Source organism: Danio rerio, chromosome 18, assembly GCF_052040795.2.
Source record: "Danio rerio strain M-AB ecotype USA chromosome 18, GRCz13ab, whole genome shotgun sequence".
NCBI lineage: Eukaryota > Metazoa > Chordata > Actinopteri > Cypriniformes > Danionidae > Danio > Danio rerio.
The window spans coordinates 34,298,402-34,320,990 of NC_141038.1; the positions used below are offsets into that span (position 1 = coordinate 34,298,402).

The following is a 22,589-nucleotide window of genomic DNA, read 5'->3' on the forward strand; positions in this document are numbered from 1 at the left end:
CAATGCAGAATGTAATAAAACCAGATCCAGCTACTAAAATGCATCATTCTTTTTGTTTTAGACAACATTTCATGCACTGTTAAATATGTTAAAGCAAGTTGCAAGTGAAAATCTATGTCTCTGACTGAGTTTGCATTACTGCTTGTTTTGACCTCTGCTGGCTGAGTAAAGCTCATTTTCAACGTCCAATGCAGAATGTGATAAAACCAGATCCAGCTACTAAAATGCATCATTCTTTTTGTTTTAGACAACATTTCATGCACTGTTAAACATGCTTGCAAGTTGCAAGTGAAAATCTATGTCTCTGACTGAGTTTGCATTACTGCTTATTTTGACCTGTGCTGGCTGAGAACAGCTCATTTTCAACGTTCAATTCAGAATGTGATAAAACCAGATCCAGCCACTAAAAAGCATTTTCGTTTTGCTTTAGACAACATTTCATGCACTGTTAAATATGTTTAAGAAAGTTGCAAGTGAAAATCTATGTCTCTGACTGAGTTTGCATTACTGCTTGTTTTGACCTCTGCTGGCTGAGTAAAGCTCATTTTCAACGTCCAATGCAGAATGTGATAAAACCAGATCCAGCTACTAAAATGCATCATTCTTTTTGTTTTAGACAACATTTCATGCACTGTTAAACATGTTAAAGCAAGTTGCAAGTGAAAATCTATGTCTCTGACTGAGTTTGCATTACTGCTTATTTTGACCTCTGCTGGCTGAGAACAGCTCATTTTCAACGTTCAATTCAGAATGTGATAAAACCAGATCCAGCCACAAAAATGCATCATTCTTTTTGTTTTAGACAACATTTCATGCACTGTTAAACATGTTAAAGCAAGTTGCAAGTGAAAATCTATGTCTCTGACTGAGTTTGCATTACTGCTTATTTTGACCTCTGCTGGCTCTGAAAAGCTCATTTTCAACGTTCAATTCAGAATGTGATAAAACCAGATCCAGCCACTAAAAAGCATTTTCTTTTTGTTTTAGACAACATTTCATGCACTGTTAAACATGTTAAAGCAAGTTGCAAGTGAAAATCTATGTCTCTGACTGAGTTTGCATTACTGCTTATTTTGACCTCTGCTGGCTCTGAAAAGCTCATTTTCAACGTTCAATTCAGAATGTGATAAAACCAGATCCAGCCACTAAAAAGCATTTTCTTTTTGCTTTAGACAACATTTCATGCACTGTTAAATATGTTTAAGAAAGTTGCAAGTGAAAATCTATGTCTCTGACTGAGTTTGCATTACTGCTTATTTTGACCTCTGCTGGCTGAGAACAGCTCATTTTCAACGTTCAATTCAGAATGTGATAAAACCAGATCCAGCCACAAAAATTCATCATTCTTTTTGTTTTAGACAACATTTCATGCACTGTTAAACATGTTAAAGCAAGTTGCAAGTGAAAATCTATGTCTCTGACTGAGTTTGCATTACTGCTTATTTTGACCTCTGCTGGCTGAGAACAGCTCATTTTCAACGTTCAATTCAGAATGTGATAAAACCAGATCCAGCCACAAAAATGCATCATTCTTTTTGTTTTAGACAACATTTCATGCTCTGTTAAACATGTTAAAGCAAGTTGCAAGTGAAAATCTATGTCTCTGACTGAGTTTGCATTACTGCTTGTTTTGACCTCTGCTGGCTGAGTAAAGCTCATTTTCAACGTCCAATGCAGAATGTGATAAAACCAGATCCAGCTACTAAAATGCATCATTCTTTTTGTTTTAGACAACATTTCATGCACTGTTAAACATGTTAAAGCAAGTTGCAAGTGAAAATCTATGTCTCTGACTGAGTTTGCATTACTGCTTATTTTGACCTCTGCTGGCTCTGAAAAGCTCATTTTCAACGTTCAATTCAGAATGTGATAAAACCAGATCCAGCCACTAAAAAGCATTTTCTTTTTATTTTAGACAACATTTCATGCACTGTTAAATATGTTTAAGAAAGTTGCAAGTGAAAATCTATGTCTATGACTGAGTTTGGATTACTGCTTATTTTGACCTCTGCTGGCTCTGAAAAGCTCATTTTCAACGTTCAATTCAGAATGTGATAAAACCAGATCCAGCCACTAAAAAGCATTTTCTTTTTGCTTTAGACAACATTTCATGCACTGTTAAATATGTTTAAGAAAGTTGCAAGTGAAAATCTATGTCTCTGACTGAGTTTGCATTACTGCTTGTTTTGACCTCTGCTGGCTGAGTAAAGCTCATTTTCAACGTCCAATGCAGAATGTGATAAAACCAGATCCAGCTACTAAAATGCATCATTCTTTTTGTTTTAGACAACATTTCATGCACTGTTAAACATGTTAAAGCAAGTTGCAAGTGAAAATCTATGTCTCTGACTGAGTTTGCATTACTGCTTATTTTGACCTCTGCTGGCTCTGAAAAGCTCATTTTCAACGTTCAATTCAGAATGTGATAAAACCAGATCCAGCCACTAAAAAGCATTTTCTTTTTGTTTTAGACAACATTTCATGCACTGTTAAACATGTTAAAGCAAGTTGCAAGTGAAAATCTATGTCTCTGACTGAGTTTGCATTACTGCTTGTTTTGACCTCTGCTGGCTGAGTAAAGCTCATTTTCAACGTCCAATGCAGAATGTAATAAAACCAGATCCAGCTACTAAAATGCATCATTCTTTTTGTTTTAGACAACATTTCATGCACTGTTAAATATGTTAAAGCAAGTTGCAAGTGAAAATCTATGTCTCTGACTGAGTTTGCATTACTGCTTGTTTTGACCTCTGCTGGCTGAGTAAAGCTCATTTTCAACGTCCAATGCAGATTGTGATAAAACCAGATCCAGCTACTAAAATGCATCATTCTTTTTGTTTTAGACAACATTTCATGCACTGTTAAACATGCTTGCAAGTTGCAAGTGAAAATCTATGTCTCTGACTGAGTTTGCATTACTGCTTATTTTGACCTCTGCTGGCTCTGAAAAGCTCATTTTCAACGTTCAATTCAGAATGTGATAAAACCAGATCCAGCCACTAAAAAGCATTTTCTTTTTGTTTTAGACAACATTTCATGCACTTTTAAATATGTTTAAGAAAGTTGCAAGTGAAAATCTATGTCTATTACTGAGTTTGCATTACTGCTTATTTTGACCTCTGCTGGCTCTGAAAAGCTCATTTTCAACGTTCAATTCAGAATGTGATAAAACCAGATCCAGCCACTAAAAAGCATTTTCTTTTTGCTTTAGACAACATTTCATGCACTGTTAAATATGTTTAAGAAAGTTGCAAGTGAAAATCTATGTCTCTGACTGAGTTTGCATTACTGCTTATTTTGACCTCTGCTGGCTGAGAACAGCTCATTTTCAACGTTCAATTCAGAATGTGATAAAACCAGATCCAGCCACAAAAATTCATCATTCTTTTTGTTTTAGACAACATTTCATGCACTGTTAAACATGTTAAAGCAAGTTGCAAGTGAAAATCTATGTCTCTGACTGAGTTTGCATTACTGCTTATTTTGACCTCTGCTGGCTGAGAACAGCTCATTTTCAACGTTCAATTCAGAATGTGATAAAACCAGATCCAGCCACAAAAATGCATCATTCTTTTTGTTTTAGACAACATTTCATGCTCTGTTAAACATGTTAAAGCAAGTTGCAAGTGAAAATCTATGTCTCTGACTGAGTTTGCATTACTGCTTGTTTTGACCTCTGCTGGCTGAGTAAAGCTCATTTTCAACGTCCAATGCAGAATGTGATAAAACCAGATCCAGCTACTAAAATGCATCATTCTTTTTGTTTTAGACAACATTTCATGCACTGTTAAACATGTTAAAGCAAGTTGCAAGTGAAAATCTATGTCTCTGACTGAGTTTGCATTACTGCTTATTTTGACCTCTGCTGGCTCTGAAAAGCTCATTTTCAACGTTCAATTCAGAATGTGATAAAACCAGATCCAGCCACTAAAAAGCATTTTCTTTTTATTTTAGACAACATTTCATGCACTGTTAAATATGTTTAAGAAAGTTGCAAGTGAAAATCTATGTCTATGACTGAGTTTGGATTACTGCTTATTTTGACCTCTGCTGGCTCTGAAAAGCTCATTTTCAACGTTCAATTCAGAATGTGATAAAACCAGATCCAGCCACTAAAAAGCATTTTCTTTTTGCTTTAGACAACATTTCATGCACTGTTAAATATGTTTAAGAAAGTTGCAAGTGAAAATCTATGTCTCTGACTGAGTTTGCATTACTGCTTGTTTTGACCTCTGCTGGCTGAGTAAAGCTCATTTTCAACGTCCAATGCAGAATGTGATAAAACCAGATCCAGCTACTAAAATGCATCATTCTTTTTGTTTTAGACAACATTTCATGCACTGTTAAACATGTTAAAGCAAGTTGCAAGTGAAAATCTATGTCTCTGACTGAGTTTGCATTACTGCTTATTTTGACCTCTGCTGGCTCTGAAAAGCTCATTTTCAACGTTCAATTCAGAATGTGATAAAACCAGATCCAGCCACTAAAAAGCATTTTCTTTTTGTTTTAGACAACATTTCATGCACTGTTAAACATGTTAAAGCAAGTTGCAAGTGAAAATCTATGTCTCTGACTGAGTTTGCATTACTGCTTGTTTTGACCTCTGCTGGCTGAGTAAAGCTCATTTTCAACGTCCAATGCAGAATGTAATAAAACCAGATCCAGCTACTAAAATGCATCATTCTTTTTGTTTTAGACAACATTTCATGCACTGTTAAATATGTTAAAGCAAGTTGCAAGTGAAAATCTATGTCTCTGACTGAGTTTGCATTACTGCTTGTTTTGACCTCTGCTGGCTGAGTAAAGCTCATTTTCAACGTCCAATGCAGATTGTGATAAAACCAGATCCAGCTACTAAAATGCATCATTCTTTTTGTTTTAGACAACATTTCATGCACTGTTAAACATGCTTGCAAGTTGCAAGTGAAAATCTATGTCTCTGACTGAGTTTGCATTACTGCTTATTTTGACCTGTGCTGGCTGAGAACAGCTCATTTTCAACGTTCAATTCAGAATGTGAGAAAACCAGATCCAGCCACTAAAAAGCATTTTCGTTTTGCTTTAGACAACATTTCATGCACTGTTAAATATGTTTAAGAAAGTTGCAAGTGAAAATCTATGTCTCTGACTGAGTTTGCATTACTGCTTGTTTTGACCTCTGCTGGCTGAGTAAAGCTCATTTTCAACGTCCAATGCAGAATGTGATAAAACCAGATCCAGCTACTAAAATGCATCATTCTTTTTGTTTTAGACAACATTTCATGCACTGTTAAACATGTTAAAGCAAGTTGCAAGTGAAAATCTATGTCTCTGACTGAGTTTGCATTACTGCTTATTTTGACCTCTGCTGGCTGAGAACAGCTCATTTTCAACGTTCAATTCAGAATGTGATAAAACCAGATCCAGCCACAAAAATGCATCATTCTTTTTGTTTTAGACAACATTTCATGCACTGTTAAACATGTTAAAGCAAGTTGCAAGTGAAAATCTATGTCTCTGACTGAGTTTGCATTACTGCTTATTTTGACCTCTGCTGGCTCTGAAAAGCTCATTTTCAACGTTCAATTCAGAATGTGATAAAACCAGATCCAGCCACTAAAAAGCATTTTCTTTTTGTTTTAGACAACATTTCATGCACTGTTAAACATGTTAAAGCAAGTTGCAAGTGAAAATCTATGTCTCTGACTGAGTTTGCATTACTGCTTATTTTGACCTCTGCTGGCTCTGAAAAGCTCATTTTCAACGTTCAATTCAGAATGTGATAAAACCAGATCCAGCCACTAAAAAGCATTTTCTTTTTGTTTTAGACAACATTTCATGCACTGTTAAATATGTTTAAGAAAGTTGCAAGTGAAAATCTATGTCTATGACTGAGTTTGCATTACTGCTTATTTTGACCTCTGCTGGCTCTGAAAAGCTCATTTTCAACGTTCAATTCAGAATGTGATAAAACCAGATCCAGCCACTAAAAAACATTTTCTTTTTGCTTTAGACAACATTTCATGCACTGTTAAATATGTTTAAGAAAGTTGCAAGTGAAAATCTATGTCTCTGACTGAGTTTGCATTACTGCTTGTTTTGACCTGTGCTGGCTGAGTAAAGCTCATTTTCAACGTCCAATGCAGAATGTGATAAAACCAGATCCAGCTACTAAAATGCATCATTCTTTTTGTTTTAGACAACATTTCATGCACTGTTAAACATGTTAAAGCAAGTTGCAAGTGAAAATCTATGTCTCTGACTGAGTTTGCATTACTGCTTATTTTGACCTCTGCTGGCTCTGAAAAGCTCATTTTCAACGTTCAATTCAGAATGTGATAAAACCAGATCCAGCCACTAAAAAGCATTTTCTTTTTGTTTTAGACAACATTTCATGCACTTTTAAATATGTTTAAGAAAGTTGCAAGTGAAAATCTATGTCTATTACTGAGTTTGCATTACTGCTTATTTTGACCTCTGCTGGCTCTGAAAAGCTCATTTTCAACGTTCAATTCAGAATGTGATAAAACCAGATCCAGCCACTAAAAAGCATTTTCTTTTTGCTTTAGACAACATTTCATGCACTGTTAAATATGTTTAAGAAAGTTGCAAGTGAAAATCTATGTCTCTGACTGAGTTTGCATTACTGCTTATTTTGACCTCTGCTGGCTGAGAACAGCTCATTTTCAACGTTCAATTCAGAATGTGATAAAACCAGATCCAGCCACAAAAATTCATCATTCTTTTTGTTTTAGACAACATTTCATGCACTGTTAAACATGTTAAAGCAAGTTGCAAGTGAAAATCTATGTCTCTGACTGAGTTTGCATTACTGCTTATTTTGACCTCTGCTGGCTGAGAACAGCTCATTTTCAACGTTCAATTCAGAATGTGATAAAACCAGATCCAGCCACAAAAATGCATCATTCTTTTTGTTTTAGACAACATTTCATGCTCTGTTAAACATGTTAAAGCAAGTTGCAAGTGAAAATCTATGTCTCTGACTGAGTTTGCATTACTGCTTGTTTTGACCTCTGCTGGCTGAGTAAAGCTCATTTTCAACGTCCAATGCAGAATGTGATAAAACCAGATCCAGCTACTAAAATGCATCATTCTTTTTGTTTTAGACAACATTTCATGCACTGTTAAACATGTTAAAGCAAGTTGCAGGTGAAAATCTATGTCTCTGACTGAGTTTGCATTACTGCTTATTTTGACCTCTGCTGGCTGAGAACAGCTCATTTTCAACGTTCAATTCAGAATGTGATAAAACCAGATCCAGCCACAAAAATGCATCATTCTTTTTGTTTTAGACAACATTTCATGCACTGTTAAACATGCTTGCAAGTTGCAAGTGAAAATCTATGTCTCTGACTGAGTTTGCATTACTGCTTATTTTGACCTGTGCTGGCTGAGAACGTTCGAGGTTACAGAAGTAACCCTTCGTTCCCCGAGGAGGGGAACGGAAGTGCCATGAATGGGAGGATTCGGATCAGAAGCCGCTTATCTGGAGAGTATTGAACGGGCCAATGAATGAAATTAATTGGCAGCGTAAGCTTGCGCAGGTGTGCGACATCTGCAATCATCTCAGCATATAAGCACACCTGAAGCCAGCAGACGCCATCCTTTTAAGCTGAAGAGACTTTCAAACAGCTAAGGGACAGTCATTATGGCGACGGAATATGGCACTTCCGTTCCCCTCCTCGGGGAACGAAGGGTTACTTCTGTAACCTCGAACGTTCCCCTTCGGTTGGGGAACTTCAGTGCCATGAATGGGAGAATATGGAAAGCGCCATAATGACTGCACCTTACCAACACCCCCGATGAGGAGATAGTCAAGCAAGCGTGACGCACCCACATCATGGGGGGCGCGGTCCTCCAACGTGTCCCTGGCCCTAATTTATCCTACTTCAACAGAAGTTTTACGGATTTAGATATATTTTTTGGGAAGTCGTGAGCATCTAGATAATTCTAGGAAATACGACAGTACGTTGGGAAGCGTGCAATCCCGATAGGGAGGACGCTGCGGAGGCCATCCGTTACCCAAGGGGGGGATAGATGGCAGAATTACCTATGGACTAGCCCTAAAAGGGGGAGTACGCATAGCAAAGAGTGGTTAGCGGAGAGGGAAGACACGGGTCCGCCCAGGGGGGGGACTTAACCGTGGCGGAATAAGCATATGGGATCGCCTAGTGGGGATCACGCATAGCAGGCACCTATACCCAAAACGCGGGCTGACCAGCGGGCAGACCTACAACGTAGTGGACCAGCAAGTGACTCCTCCGCTGAGTCAGTGCTGGGGGCCACGGAGGAATCTGCAGGGCTCACCTGACGGGGAACTTTACTGACAGATAAAAAAGGCGCACGTACCTCCGTGTTAGGGAGAATGGCGCAGCAAGCGTGTTTCAACACCCTACCGAGTTGTCTCCTCAATCACCAAAGGGTTACCTAATACCCTTGAGGAAACCGGCTCCACTCGCAGATTGTAAAACCTTGCAAATGTGTTGGGTGTCGCCCAGCCCGCAGCTCTACAGATGTCTGTTAGAGAGGCGCCGCGTGCACGCGCCCAAGAGGATGCAACGCTCCGAGTGGAGTGTGCACGTACTCCCGGGGGACACGGCTGACCTCGACTCGAATAAGCGAGTGAAATGGCATCCACAATCCAGTGGGATAATCTTTGTTTCGATACGGCACTTCCCTGCTGCCGACCGCCATAACAGACAAAGAGCTGCTCAGATGATCTAAAATTCTGAGTACGGTCCACATAAATGCGCAGAGCGCGAACTGGACAAAGTAAAGAAAGGGCTGGGTCTGCCTCCTCCGGGGGCAGCGCTTGCAGGTTCACTACCTGATCTCTAAAGGGGGTGGTAGGAACCTTGGGCACATAACCGGGGCGGGGTCTCAGGATAACGTGAGAGTAATCCGGCCCGAATTCCAGGCACGAGTCACTGACCGAAAATGCCTCCAGGTCCCCGACCCTCTTGATGGAGGCCAACGCAACCAGCAGAGCTGTCTTCAGGGACAGAAATCTTAGAGATACTGATTCGAGTGGCTCAAAGGGATCGGATCGCAGACTCGTGAGAACGAGGGCGAGATCCCAAGAGGGCATGAGAGGGGGGCGAGATGGATTAATTCGCCTAGCACCCCTAAGGAACTGGATGACCAGGTTATGCTTTCCCACGGTGCCGCCAGCTACCGCGCTATGATAAGCGGAGATGGCGGCCACGTAAACCTTGAGAGTGGAGGGCGACAGCCTGCTGTCCAACTTCTCTTGAAGGAAAGAGAGCACAACACTAATCTGGCAATTTCGGGGGTCTTCTCTGCGAGAGACGCACCATTCAGTGAATAGACTCCACTTCAGGGCGTAGGCGCGCCTCGTGGAGGGGGCTCTAGCCTGAGTGATGGTATTAACCACCGCAGTCGGTAGGTTACCTAAGTCTTCCTCGCGTCTAGGGACCACACGTGGAGGTTCCAAAGATCGGGGCGAGGGTGCCAGATGGTGCCCTGTCCCTGAGAGAGTAGGTCCTCTCTCAAAGGGATCCGCCAGGGGAGGGCCGTCGCGAGGAGTGAGAGCTCTGATATCCAGGTCCGGTTGGGCCAAAGGGGCGCAACTAGCAGAACCTGTTCCTCGTCCTCCCTGACCTTGCACAGAAACTGCGCGAGCAGGCTCACTGGGGGAAACGCATACTTGCGCATGCCCCGAGGCCAGCTGTGGGCCAGTGCATCCGTGCCGAGAGAGCCCTCGGTCAGGGAAAAAAACAACTGGCAGTGAGCGTTCTCGGGGGAAGCAAACAGATCGATCTGGGCCTCCCCGAATCGCGCCCATATCAGCTGAACAGACTCGGGGTGGAGTCTCCATTCTCCAGGGCGTAACAGCTGTCGTGAGAGCGCATCGGCTGCACGATTGAGCGTGCCTGGGACGTGAATGGCGCGCAGCGATTTCAGCCGCGGGTGACTCCAGAGGAGCAGACGGCGGGCGAGCTGAGACATGCGGCGAGAGCGCATACCCCCCATGCGGTTGATATACGCCGCCGCCGCCGTACTGTCCGTCCTGACCAGCACGTGTTGCTGCTCCAGCACCGGTAAAAAGCGGTGGAGAGCGAGGAACACTGCCAACAGCTCTAGGCGATTGATATGCCAATGCAGCTGGGCACCCTTCCAGAGGCCCGCAGCCGCATGCCCGCGACACACGGCCCCCCAACCCGTGTTGGAAGCGTCTGTTGAAACAACAACATGGCTGGACGCCTGTCCTAGAGGCACACCGGCCTGTAGGAACGAGGGGTCGTTCCAAGGGCTGAGGGCGCGGCGACACAGCGCAGTAACCGAGACCCGGTGTGTGCCCGCGTGCCATGCGCGTCTGGGGACCCGATCGTGAAGCCAGTGCTGAAGTGGTCTCATATGGAGCAACCCGAGCGGCGTGACGGCGGCTGCGGATGCCATATGCCCCAGGAGCCTCTGAAAGAACTTCAGTGGGACCACTAGTTTGCTGTCGAGCTCCCTCAGACAGTTCAGCAACAGGCGAGCGCGTTCCTCGGAGAGGTGCGCTACCATGGTGATCGAGTCCAGCTCCATCCCGAGAAAAGAAATCCTCTGCACGGGGGCGAGTTTGCTCTTTTCTCGGTTGACCTGAAGCCCCAGTAGGCGGAGATGCCGAAGCACCTCGTCCCTGTGCATAATCAATTGCTCCCGCGAGTGGGCTAAAATCAGCCAGTCGTCGAGATAATTGAGTATGCGAATGCCCGCGAGCCGAAGGGGCGCTAGGGCACCCTCCGCGAGTTTGGTGAAGACCCGCGGAGACAGAGAGAGCCCGAAGGGGAGGACCTTGTACTGCCACGCTCGACCCTCGAACGCAAACCGCAGAAATTGGCGGTGGCGTGGAAGAATGGAGACATGGAAATACGCGTCCTTCAGGTCTATGGCTGCAAACCAATCCCGAGGACGAACGCATTGGAGAATGCGCCTCTGCGTGAGCATTCTGAACGGCAGCTTGTGCAGACAGCGGTTCAAAACGCGCAGATCTAGGATTGGCCGTGACCCACCGCTCTTTTTGGGTACGATGAAGTATGGGCTGTAAAACCCACTCTCCATCTCGGCTGGAGGAACCGGCTCGATTGCACCCTTCGCCAGGAGGGCAGCAATCTCCTCTCGCAAGACAGGGGCGGACAGGGGGTTGACCCTGGAGAAATACACGCCCGTAAACTTGGGGGGCCGTTTCGCGAACTGAATCGCGTAACCGAGTCTGATTGTGCGTATGAGCCACCGCGAGGGGCTGGCCCGCGCTAACCAGGCAGGCAGAGCCCTCGCTAATGGAGTCATCGCTACAATCGCTGACGTACCAGCGGTGGGGCAGCGCGGAGTGGGTGTGCTGATCCGGGAAGCACGAGGGTCCCGCGGAAAAGCTGGAGGAGAGCGATTCGCTCTGGCTCCGCACCCTGACTCCGGAGAGGGGGCTGGAGGGCTGAGGGAAGGGAGACCGTCCCCCCAGCGCTTGTGAGCCACTGGCGAAGCACGTAGAGTCTGCGAGCCGGAAGGCAGCGCGTCCCGGACTGGCAGAACTCGTGCAGTCACATCCGGGGAAGGGGAAAAGTGCTCTTTTACTGATGTTTTGGTGGCACTGAAAAGTACCGTTGTAATCGGGGCCCCGCCCTCCAGCGGGGAAAGAGCAAGTTTCCTCTTCTCCGGATGGCCTGTCTCAGGGACGCTTCGCGGTCCGTTTACCGGACTTAACGGCGCCCTGGGCAGGAGGGGCTGCCTGCTTTCGAGGTGAACGCCGCGCCCGCTTGGCCGGAGGCGCAGGCGGGGGCGGGGCAGCACTCGTTGGCGGGCGCCCTCGGCGAGGAACAGCGGAGGTGGATGGCTCGGCGGGCGGAGCGGGCTTACGGCCACGCCGATAGATGACATTGCCCATCGCATCCGACTGCTCTTTCACCGCCTTGAATTCCTGGGTGAATTCACCGACGGTGTCGCCGAACAGGCCAGCCTGGGATATGGGCGAATCAAGAAAGCGAACTTTGTCAACGTCGCGCATATCGGCCAGGTTTAGCCAGAGGTGGCGTTCCTGAACCACAAGTGTGGACATCGTCCTCCCCAGCGCACACGCGGCGGACTTAGTAGTCCGAAGAGCATAGTCGGTCGCGGTGCGCAGCTCATGTAATAAGCTTGGGTTGGACCCGCCCTCGTGCAGCTCGGCCAGCGCCTGCGCTTGGTAGCGCTGGTAGGTGGCCATCGCGTGCAAAGCAGAAGCAGCCTGGCCCGCAGCCTTATAAGCTCTGGCTCCGAGGGAGGCAGACAACCTACAGGCTTTGGACGGGAGGCGGGGCAAACCCCGCCACGTAGAGGCGCCGCGCGGACAAAGATTGACCGCGATAGCGCGCTCCACTGACGGGATCGCCTCATACCCCCTGGCAGCTCCGCCGTCAAGGGCGGTGAGGGCGGAGGCACTCGCAGCACGGGCAGAGAAAGGTGCCCTCCAGGACTGCGTGAGCTTACTGTGCACTTCCGGGAAGAAGGGGACGAGAGGCTTCGAAGGCTTCGCCTTCTGGTCCTCTACGTAGCACCCATCTAGTCGGTCCGGCCGCGGAGCTGGGGGATAAACCATCTCCAACCCCACGGCCGAAGCAGCCCGGGAAAGCACGGCTAACATGTCCGCTTCAGGATCCGATTTGACAGCGCTCACCTGCCCGGAGGGGGCGAGCGGGTCCGGATCTTCGTCAGACAGTGAAAGCCCACCCTCCGATGCCGCGGAGGACATCTGATCTCCGGTGTCAGCGAGTGTGAGAGCTACCATCTGGTTAGACGGATCACTCTCACCACCCGAAGCTTGGATGGAGCGCCGTGAGGAGCGAGAGGTCCGCGAGCCCGTGGGCGGCGGATTAGCTCCCGCTGAAACCCTCAGATCTGCCCGAGCGCCCGCTGCTTTTTTAGAACAGGAGGCAACTGGGGTGGCTCGCTCTCTTGCGAAAGTTAGCCGTGATCTTAGCTGTGCAACGGTCATGGCATCGCAATGACGACATGAACCGCCCGCGAGCACCGCATTAACATGCTGGACCCCCAAACATGCAATGCAGTGATCGTGTCCATCATCCGGAGACAGGAAACCCCCGCATCCAGAAACGCACAGTCGGAGCGCCATCCTGAAAAGGACGTGCTGCACGACTGTGTTGCTCTTTTAGGAAAGTTGCAACTATACGCACCGCTCTGGAGGACCGGACCCAAAGAACCGCAGGCAAGGGAGTAACCCAGCTCGACCGTCTGCCACCGCGAAGACCCACTCTGGACCGGGAGACACACTCGTTCGCTCTGAAGTGCTGATCAGCAAGAGGAACCCTCATCGACTCACTCAGAAAGGATCTGAAGCGAAAAGGATGGCGTCTGCTGGCTTCAGGTGTGCTTATATGCTGAGATGATTGCAGATGTCGCACACCTGCGCAAGCTTACGCTGCCAATTAATTTCATTCATTGGCCCGTTCAATACTCTCCAGATAAGCGGCTTCTGATCCGAATCCTCCCATTCATGGCACTGAAGTTCCCCAACCGAAGGGGAACAGCTCATTTTCAACGTTCAATTCAGAATGTGATAAAACCAGATCCAGCCACAAAAATGCATCATTCTTTTTGTTTTAGACAACATTTCATGCACTGTTAAACTTGTTAAAGCAAGTTGCAAGTGAAAATCTATGTCTATGACTGAGTTTGCATTACTGCTTATTTTGACCTCTGCTGGCTCTGAAAAGCTCATTTTCAACGTTCAATTCAGAATGTGATAAAACCAGATCCAGCCACTAAAAAGCATTTTCGTTTTGCTTTAGACAACATTTCATGCACTGTTAAATATGTTTAAGAAAGTTGCAAGTGAAAATCTATGTCTCTGACTGAGTTTGCATTACTGCTTGTTTTGACCTCTGCTGGCTGAGTAAAGCTCATTTTCAACGTCCAATGCAGAATGTGATAAAACCAGATCCAGCTACTAAAATGCATCATTCTTTTTGTTTTAGACAACATTTCATGCACTGTTAAACATGTTAAAGCAAGTTGCAAGTGAAAATCTATGTCTCTGACTGAGTTTGCATTACTGCTTATTTTGACCTCTGCTGGCTGAGAACAGCTCATTTTCAACGTTCCATTCAGAATGTGATAAAACCAGATCCAGCCACAAAAATGCATCATTCTTTTTGTTTTAGACAACATTTCATGCACTGTTAAACATGTTAAAGCAAGTTGCAAGTGAAAATCTATGTCTCTGACTGAGTTTGCATTACTGCTTATTTTGACCTCTGCTGGCTCTGAAAAACTCATTTTCAACGTTCAATTCAGAATGTGATAAAACCAGATCCAGCCACTAAAAAGCATTTTCTTTTTGTTTTAGACAACATTTCATGCACTGTTAAACATGTTAAAGCAAGTTGCAAGTGAAAATCTATGTCTCTGACTGAGTTTGCATTACTGCTTATTTTGACCTCTGCTGGCTCTGAAAAGCTCATTTTCAACGTTCAATTCAGAATGTGATAAAACCAGATCCAGCCACTAAAAAGCATTTTCTTTTTGTTTTAGACAACATTTCATGCACTGTTAAATATGTTTAAGAAAGTTGCAAGTGAAAATCTATGTCTATGACTGAGTTTGCATTACTGCTTATTTTGACCTCTGCTGGCTCTGAAAAGCTCATTTTCAACGTTCAATTCAGAATGTGATAAAACCAGATCCAGCCACTAAAAAACATTTTCTTTTTGCTTTAGACAACATTTCATGCACTGTTAAATATGTTTAAGAAAGTTGCAAGTGAAAATCTATGTCTCTGACTGAGTTTGCATTACTGCTTGTTTTGACCTGTGCTGGCTGAGTAAAGCTCATTTTCAACGTCCAATGCAGAATGTGATAAAACCAGATCCAGCTACTAAAATGCATCATTCTTTTTGTTTTAGACAACATTTCATGCACTGTTAAACATGTTAAAGCAAGTTGCAAGTGAAAATCTATGTCTCTGACTGAGTTTGCATTACTGCTTATTTTGACCTCTGCTGGCTCTGAAAAGCTCATTTTCAACGTTCAATTCAGAATGTGATAAAACCAGATCCAGCCACTAAAAAGCATTTTCTTTTTGTTTTAGACAACATTTCATGCACTTTTAAATATGTTTAAGAAAGTTGCAAGTGAAAATCTATGTCTATTACTGAGTTTGCATTAATGCTTATTTTGACCTCTGCTGGCTCTGAAAAGCTCATTTTCAACGTTCAATTCAGAATGTGATAAAACCAGATCCAGCCACTAAAAAGCATTTTCTTTTTGCTTTAGACAACATTTCATGCACTGTTAAATATGTTTAAGAAAGTTGCAAGTGAAAATCTATGTCTCTGACTGAGTTTGCATTACTGCTTATTTTGACCTCTGCTGGCTGAGAACAGCTCATTTTCAACGTTCAATTCAGAATGTGATAAAACCAGATCCAGCCACAAAAATTCATCATTCTTTTTGTTTTAGACAACATTTCATGCACTGTTAAACATGTTAAAGCAAGTTGCAAGTGAAAATCTATGTCTCTGACTGAGTTTGCATTACTGCTTATTTTGACCTCTGCTGGCTGAGAACAGCTCATTTTCAACGTTCAATTCAGAATGTGATAAAACCAGATCCAGCCACAAAAATGCATCATTCTTTTTGTTTTAGACAACATTTCATGCACTGTTAAATATGTTTAAGAAAGTTGCAAGTGAAAATCTATGTCTCTGACTGAGTTTGCATTACTGCTTATTTTGACCTCTGCTGGCTGAGAACAGCTCATTTTCAACGTTCAATTCAGAATGTGATAAAACCAGATCCAGCCACAAAAATTCATCATTCTTTTTGTTTTAGACAACATTTCATGCACTGTTAAACATGTTAAAGCAAGTTGCAAGTGAAAATCTATGTCTCTGACTGAGTTTGCATTACTGCTTATTTTGACCTCTGCTGGCTGAGAACAGCTCATTTTCAACGTTCAATTCAGAATGTGATAAAACCAGATCCAGCCACAAAAATGCATCATTCTTTTTGTTTTAGACAACATTTCATGCTCTGTTAAACATGTTAAAGCAAGTTGCAAGTGAAAATCTATGTCTCTGACTGAGTTTGCATTACTGCTTGTTTTGACCTCTGCTGGCTGAGTAAAGCTCATTTTCAACGTCCAATGCAGAATGTGATAAAACCAGATCCAGCTACTAAAATGCATCATTCTTTTTGTTTTAGACAACATTTCATGCACTGTTAAACATGTTAAAGCAAGTTGCAGGTGAAAATCTATGTCTCTGACTGAGTTTGCATTACTGCTTATTTTGACCTCTGCTGGCTGAGAACAGCTCAATTTCAACGTTCAATTCAGAATGTGATAAAACCAGATCCAGCCACAAAAATGCATCATTCTTTTTGTTTTAGACAACATTTCATGCACTGTTAAACATGTTAAAGCAAGTTGCAAGTGAAAATCTATGTCTCTGACTGAGTTTGCATTACTGCTTATTTTGACCTGTGCTGGCTGAGAACAGCTCATTTTCAACGTTCAATTCAGAATGTGATAAAACCAGATCCAGCCACAAAAATGCATCATTCTTTTTGTTTTAGACAACATTTCATGCACTGTTAAACATGTTAAAGCAAGTTGCAAGTGAAAATCTATGTCTCTGACTGAGTTTGCATTACTGCTTATTTTGACCTCTGCTGGCTCTGAAAAGCTCATTTTCAACGTTCAATTCAGAATGTGATAAAACCAGATCCAGCCACTAAAAAGCATTTTCTTTTTGTTTTAGACAACATGTCATGCACTGTTAAACATGTTAAAGCAAGTTGCAAGTGAAAATCTATGTCTCTGACTGAGTTTGCATTACTGCTTGTTTTGACCTCTGCTGGCTGAGTAAAGCTCATTTTCAACGTCCAATGCAGAATGTAATAAAACCAGATCCAGCTACTAAAATGCATCATTCTTTTTGTTTTAGACAACATTTCATGCACTGTTAAACATGCTTGCAAGTTGCAAGTGAAAATCTATGTCTCTGACTGAGTTTGCATTACTGCTTATTTTGACCTCTGCTGGCTCTGAAAAGCTCATTTTCAACGTTCAATTCAGAATGTGATAAAACCAGATCCAGCCACTAAAAAGCATTTTCTTTTTGTTTTAGACAACATTTCATGCACTGTTAAATATGTTTAAGAAAGTTGCAAGTGAAAATCTATGTCTATGACTGAGTTTGCATTACTGCTTATTTTGACCTCTGCTGGCTCTGAAAAGCTCATTTTCAACGTTCAATTCAGAATGTGATAAAACCAGATCCAGCCACTAAAAAACATTTTCTTTTTGCTTTAGACAACATTTCATGCACTGTTAAATATGTTTAAGAAAGTTGCAAGTGAAAATCTATGTCTCTGACTGAGTTTGCATTACTGCTTGTTTTGACCTGTGCTGGCTGAGTAAAGCTCATTTTCAACGTCCAATGCAGAATGTGATAAAACCAGATCCAGCTACTAAAATGCATCATTCTTTTTGTTTTAGACAACATTTCATGCACTGTTAAACATGTTAAAGCAAGTTGCAAGTGAAAATCTATGTCTCTGACTGAGTTTGCATTACTGCTTATTTTGACCTCTGCTGGCTCTGAAAAGCTCATTTTCAACGTTCAATTCAGAATGTGATAAAACCAGATCCAGCCACTAAAAAGCATTTTCTTTTTGTTTTAGACAACATTTCATGCACTTTTAAATATGTTTAAGAAAGTTGCAAGTGAAAATCTATGTCTATTACTGAGTTTGCATTAATGCTTATTTTGACCTCTGCTGGCTCTGAAAAGCTCATTTTCAACGTTCAATTCAGAATGTGATAAAACCAGATCCAGCCACTAAAAAGCATTTTCTTTTTGCTTTAGACAACATTTCATGCACTGTTAAATATGTTTAAGAAAGTTGCAAGTGAAAATCTATGTCTCTGACTGAGTTTGCATTACTGCTTATTTTGACCTCTGCTGGCTGAGAACAGCTCATTTTCAACGTTCAATTCAGAATGTGATAAAACCAGATCCAGCCACAAAAATTCATCATTCTTTTTGTTTTAGACAACATTTCATGCACTGTTAAACATGTTAAAGCAAGTTGCAAGTGAAAATCTATGTCTCTGACTGAGTTTGCATTACTGCTTATTTTGACCTCTGCTGGCTGAGAACAGCTCATTTTCAACGTTCAATTCAGAATGTGATAAAACCAGATCCAGCCACAAAAATGCATCATTCTTTTTGTTTTAGACAACATTTCATGCACTGTTAAATATGTTTAAGAAAGTTGCAAGTGAAAATCTATGTCTCTGACTGAGTTTGCATTACTGCTTATTTTGACCTCTGCTGGCTGAGAACAGCTCATTTTCAACGTTCAATTCAGAATGTGATAAAACCAGATCCAGCCACAAAAATTCATCATTCTTTTTGTTTTAGACAACATTTCATGCACTGTTAAACATGTTAAAGCAAGTTGCAAGTGAAAATCTATGTCTCTGACTGAGTTTGCATTACTGCTTATTTTGACCTCTGCTGGCTGAGAACAGCTCATTTTCAACGTTCAATTCAGAATGTGATAAAACCAGATCCAGCCACAAAAATGCATCATTCTTTTTGTTTTAGACAACATTTCATGCTCTGTTAAACATGTTAAAGCAAGTTGCAAGTGAAAATCTATGTCTCTGACTGAGTTTGCATTACTGCTTGTTTTGACCTCTGCTGGCTGAGTAAAGCTCATTTTCAACGTCCAATGCAGAATGTGATAAAACCAGATCCAGCTACTAAAATGCATCATTCTTTTTGTTTTAGACAACATTTCATGCACTGTTAAACATGTTAAAGCAAGTTGCAGGTGAAAATCTATGTCTCTGACTGAGTTTGCATTACTGCTTATTTTGACCTCTGCTGGCTGAGAACAGCTCAATTTCAACGTTCAATTCAGAATGTGATAAAACCAGATCCAGCCACAAAAATGCATCATTCTTTTTGTTTTAGACAACATTTCATGCACTGTTAAACATGTTAAAGCAAGTTGCAAGTGAAAATCTATGTCTCTGACTGAGTTTGCATTACTGCTTATTTTGACCTGTGCTGGCTGAGAACAGCTCATTTTCAACGTTCAATTCAGAATGTGATAAAACCAGATCCAGCCACAAAAATGCATCATTCTTTTTGTTTTAGACAACATTTCATGCACTGTTAAACATGTTAAAGCAAGTTGCAAGTGAAAATCTATGTCTCTGACTGAGTTTGCATTACTGCTTATTTTGACCTCTGCTGGCTCTGAAAAGCTCATTTTCAACGTTCAATTCAGAATGTGATAAAACCAGATCCAGCCACTAAAAAGCATTTTCTTTTTGTTTTAGACAACATGTCATGCACTGTTAAACATGTTAAAGCAAGTTGCAAGTGAAAATCTATGTCTCTGACTGAGTTTGCATTACTGCTTGTTTTGACCTCTGCTGGCTGAGTAAAGCTCATTTTCAACGTCCAATGCAGAATGTAATAAAACCAGATCCAGCTACTAAAATGCATCATTCTTTTTGTTTTAGACAACATTTCATGCACTGTTAAACATGCTTGCAAGTTGCAAGTGAAAATCTATGTCTCTGACTGAGTTTGCATTACTGCTTATTTTGACCTCTGCTGGCTCTGAAAAGCTCATTTTCAACGTTCAATTCAGAATGTGATAAAACCAGATCCAGCCACTAAAAAGCATTTTCTTTTTGTTTTAGACAACATTTCATGCACTGTTAAATATGTTTAAGAAAGTTGCAAGTGAAAATCTATGTCTATTACTGAGTTTGCATTACTGCTTATTTTGACCTCTGCTGGCTCTGAAAAGCTCATTTTCAACGTTCAATTCAGAATGTGATAAAACCAGATCCAGCCACTAAAAAGCATTTTCGTTTTGCTTTAGACAACATTTCATGCACTGTTAAATATGTTTAAGAAAGTTGCAAGTGAAAATCTATGTCTCTGACTGAGTTTGCATTACTGCTTGTTTTGACCTCTGCTGGCTGAGTAAATCTCATTTTCAACGTCCAATGCAGAATGTGATAAAACCAGATCCAGCTACTAAAATGCATCATTTTTTTATTTTAGACAACATTTCATGCACTGTTAAACATGTTAAAGCAAGTTGCAAGTGAAAATCTATGTCTCTGACTGAGTTTGCATTACTGCTTGTTTTGACCTCTGCTGGCTGAGTAAAGCTCATTTTCAACGTCCAATGCAGAATGTAATAAAACCAGATCCAGCCACAAAAATGCATCATTCTTTTTGTTTTAGACAACATTTCATGCACTGTTAAACATGTTAAAGCAAGTTGCAAGTGAAAATCTATGTCTCTGACTGAGTTTGCATTACTGCTTATTTTGACCTCTGCTGGCTGAGAACAGCTCATTTTCAACGTTCAATTCAGAATGTGATAAAACCAGATCCAGCCACAAAAATTCATCATTCTTTTTGTTTTAGACAACATTTCATGCACTGTTAAACATGTTAAAGCAAGTTGCAAGTGAAAATCTATGTCTCTGACTGAGTTTGCATTACTGCTTATTTTGACCTCTGCTGGCTGAGAACAGCTCATTTTCAACGTTCAATTCAGAATGTGATAAAACCAGATCCAGCCACAAAAATGCATCATTCTTTTTGTTTTAGACAACATTTCATGCTCTGTTAAACATGTTAAAGCAAGTTGCAAGTGAAAATCTATGTCTCTGACTGAGTTTGCATTACTGCTTGTTTTGACCTCTGCTGGCTGAGTAAAGCTCATTTTCAACGTCCAATGCAGAATGTGATAAAACCAGATCCAGCTACTAAAATGCATCATTCTTTTTGTTTTAGACAACATTTCATGCACTGTTAAACATGTTAAAGCAAGTTGCAGGTGAAAATCTATGTCTCTGACTGAGTTTGCATTACTGCTTATTTTGACCTCTGCTGGCTGAGAACAGCTCAATTTCAACGTTCAATTCAGAATGTGATAAAACCAGATCCAGCCACAAAAATGCATCATTCTTTTTGTTTTAGACAACATTTCATGCACTGTTAAACATGTTAAAGCAAGTTGCAAGTGAAAATCTATGTCTCTGACTGAGTTTGCATTACTGCTTATTTTGACCTGTGCTGGCTGAGAACAGCTCATTTTCAACGTTCAATTCAGAATGTGATAAAACCAGATCCAGCCACAAAAATGCATCATTCTTTTTGTTTTAGACAACATTTCATGCACTGTTAAACATGTTAAAGCAAGTTGCAAGTGAAAATCTATGTCTCTGACTGAGTTTGCATTACTGCTTATTTTGACCTCTGCTGGCTCTGAAAAGCTCATTTTCAACGTTCAATTCAGAATGTGATAAAACCAGATCCAGCCACTAAAAAGCATTTTCTTTTTGTTTTAGACAACATGTCATGCACTGTTAAACATGTTAAAGCAAGTTGCAAGTGAAAATCTATGTCTCTGACTGAGTTTGCATTACTGCTTGTTTTGACCTCTGCTGGCTGAGTAAAGCTCATTTTCAACGTCCAATGCAGAATGTAATAAAACCAGATCCAGCTACTAAAATGCATCATTCTTTTTGTTTTAGACAACATTTCATGCACTGTTAAACATGTTAAAGCAAGTTGCAGGTGAAAATCTATGTCTCTGACTGAGTTTGCATTACTGCTTATTTTGACCTCTGCTGGCTGAGAACAGCTCAATTTCAACGTTCAATTCAGAATGTGATAAAACCAGATCCAGCCACAAAAATGCATCATTCTTTTTGTTTTAGACAACATTTCATGCACTGTTAAACATGTTAAAGCAAGTTGCAAGTGAAAATCTATGTCTCTGACTGAGTTTGCATTACTGCTTATTTTGACCTGTGCTGGCTGAGAACAGCTCATTTTCAACGTTCAATTCAGAATGTGATAAAACCAGATCCAGCCACAAAAATGCATCATTCTTTTTGTTTTAGACAACATTTCATGCACTGTTAAACATGTTAAAGCAAGTTGCAAGTGAAAATCTATGTCTCTGACTGAGTTTGCATTACTGCTTATTTTGACCTCTGCTGGCTCTGAAAAGCTCATTTTCAACGTTCAATTCAGAATGTGATAAAACCAGATCCAGCCACTAAAAAGCATTTTCTTTTTGTTTTAGACAACATGTCATGCACTGTTAAACATGTTAAAGCAAGTTGCAAGTGAAAATCTATGTCTCTGACTGAGTTTGCATTACTGCTTGTTTTGACCTCTGCTGGCTGAGTAAAGCTCATTTTCAACGTCCAATGCAGAATGTAATAAAACCAGATCCAGCTACTAAAATGCATCATTCTTTTTGTTTTAGACAACATTTCATGCACTGTTAAACATGCTTGCAAGTTGCAAGTGAAAATCTATGTCTCTGACTGAGTTTGCATTACTGCTTATTTTGACCTCTGCTGGCTCTGAAAAGCTCATTTTCAACGTTCAATTCAGAATGTGATAAAACCAGATCCAGCCACTAAAAAGCATTTTCTTTTTGTTTTAGACAACATTTCATGCACTGTTAAATATGTTTAAGAAAGTTGCAAGTGAAAATCTATGTCTATTACTGAGTTTGCATTACTGCTT

General features: G+C 41.8%; 1 long non-coding RNA gene across 1 annotated transcript; it reads right to left on the minus strand.

The window, feature by feature from the left end:
- Positions 1–1,542: 1,542 nt before the first annotated feature.
- On the minus strand, positions 1,543–7,380 carry LOC147839776 (uncharacterized). Its single transcript, XR_015515085.1, has 3 exons — positions 6,270–7,380; positions 2,179–4,971; positions 1,543–1,807 (listed from the first exon to the last, which is right to left on the minus strand). It is a non-coding gene; the product is annotated as an uncharacterized LOC147839776 (long non-coding RNA).
- Positions 7,381–22,589: the final 15,209 nt, after the last annotated feature.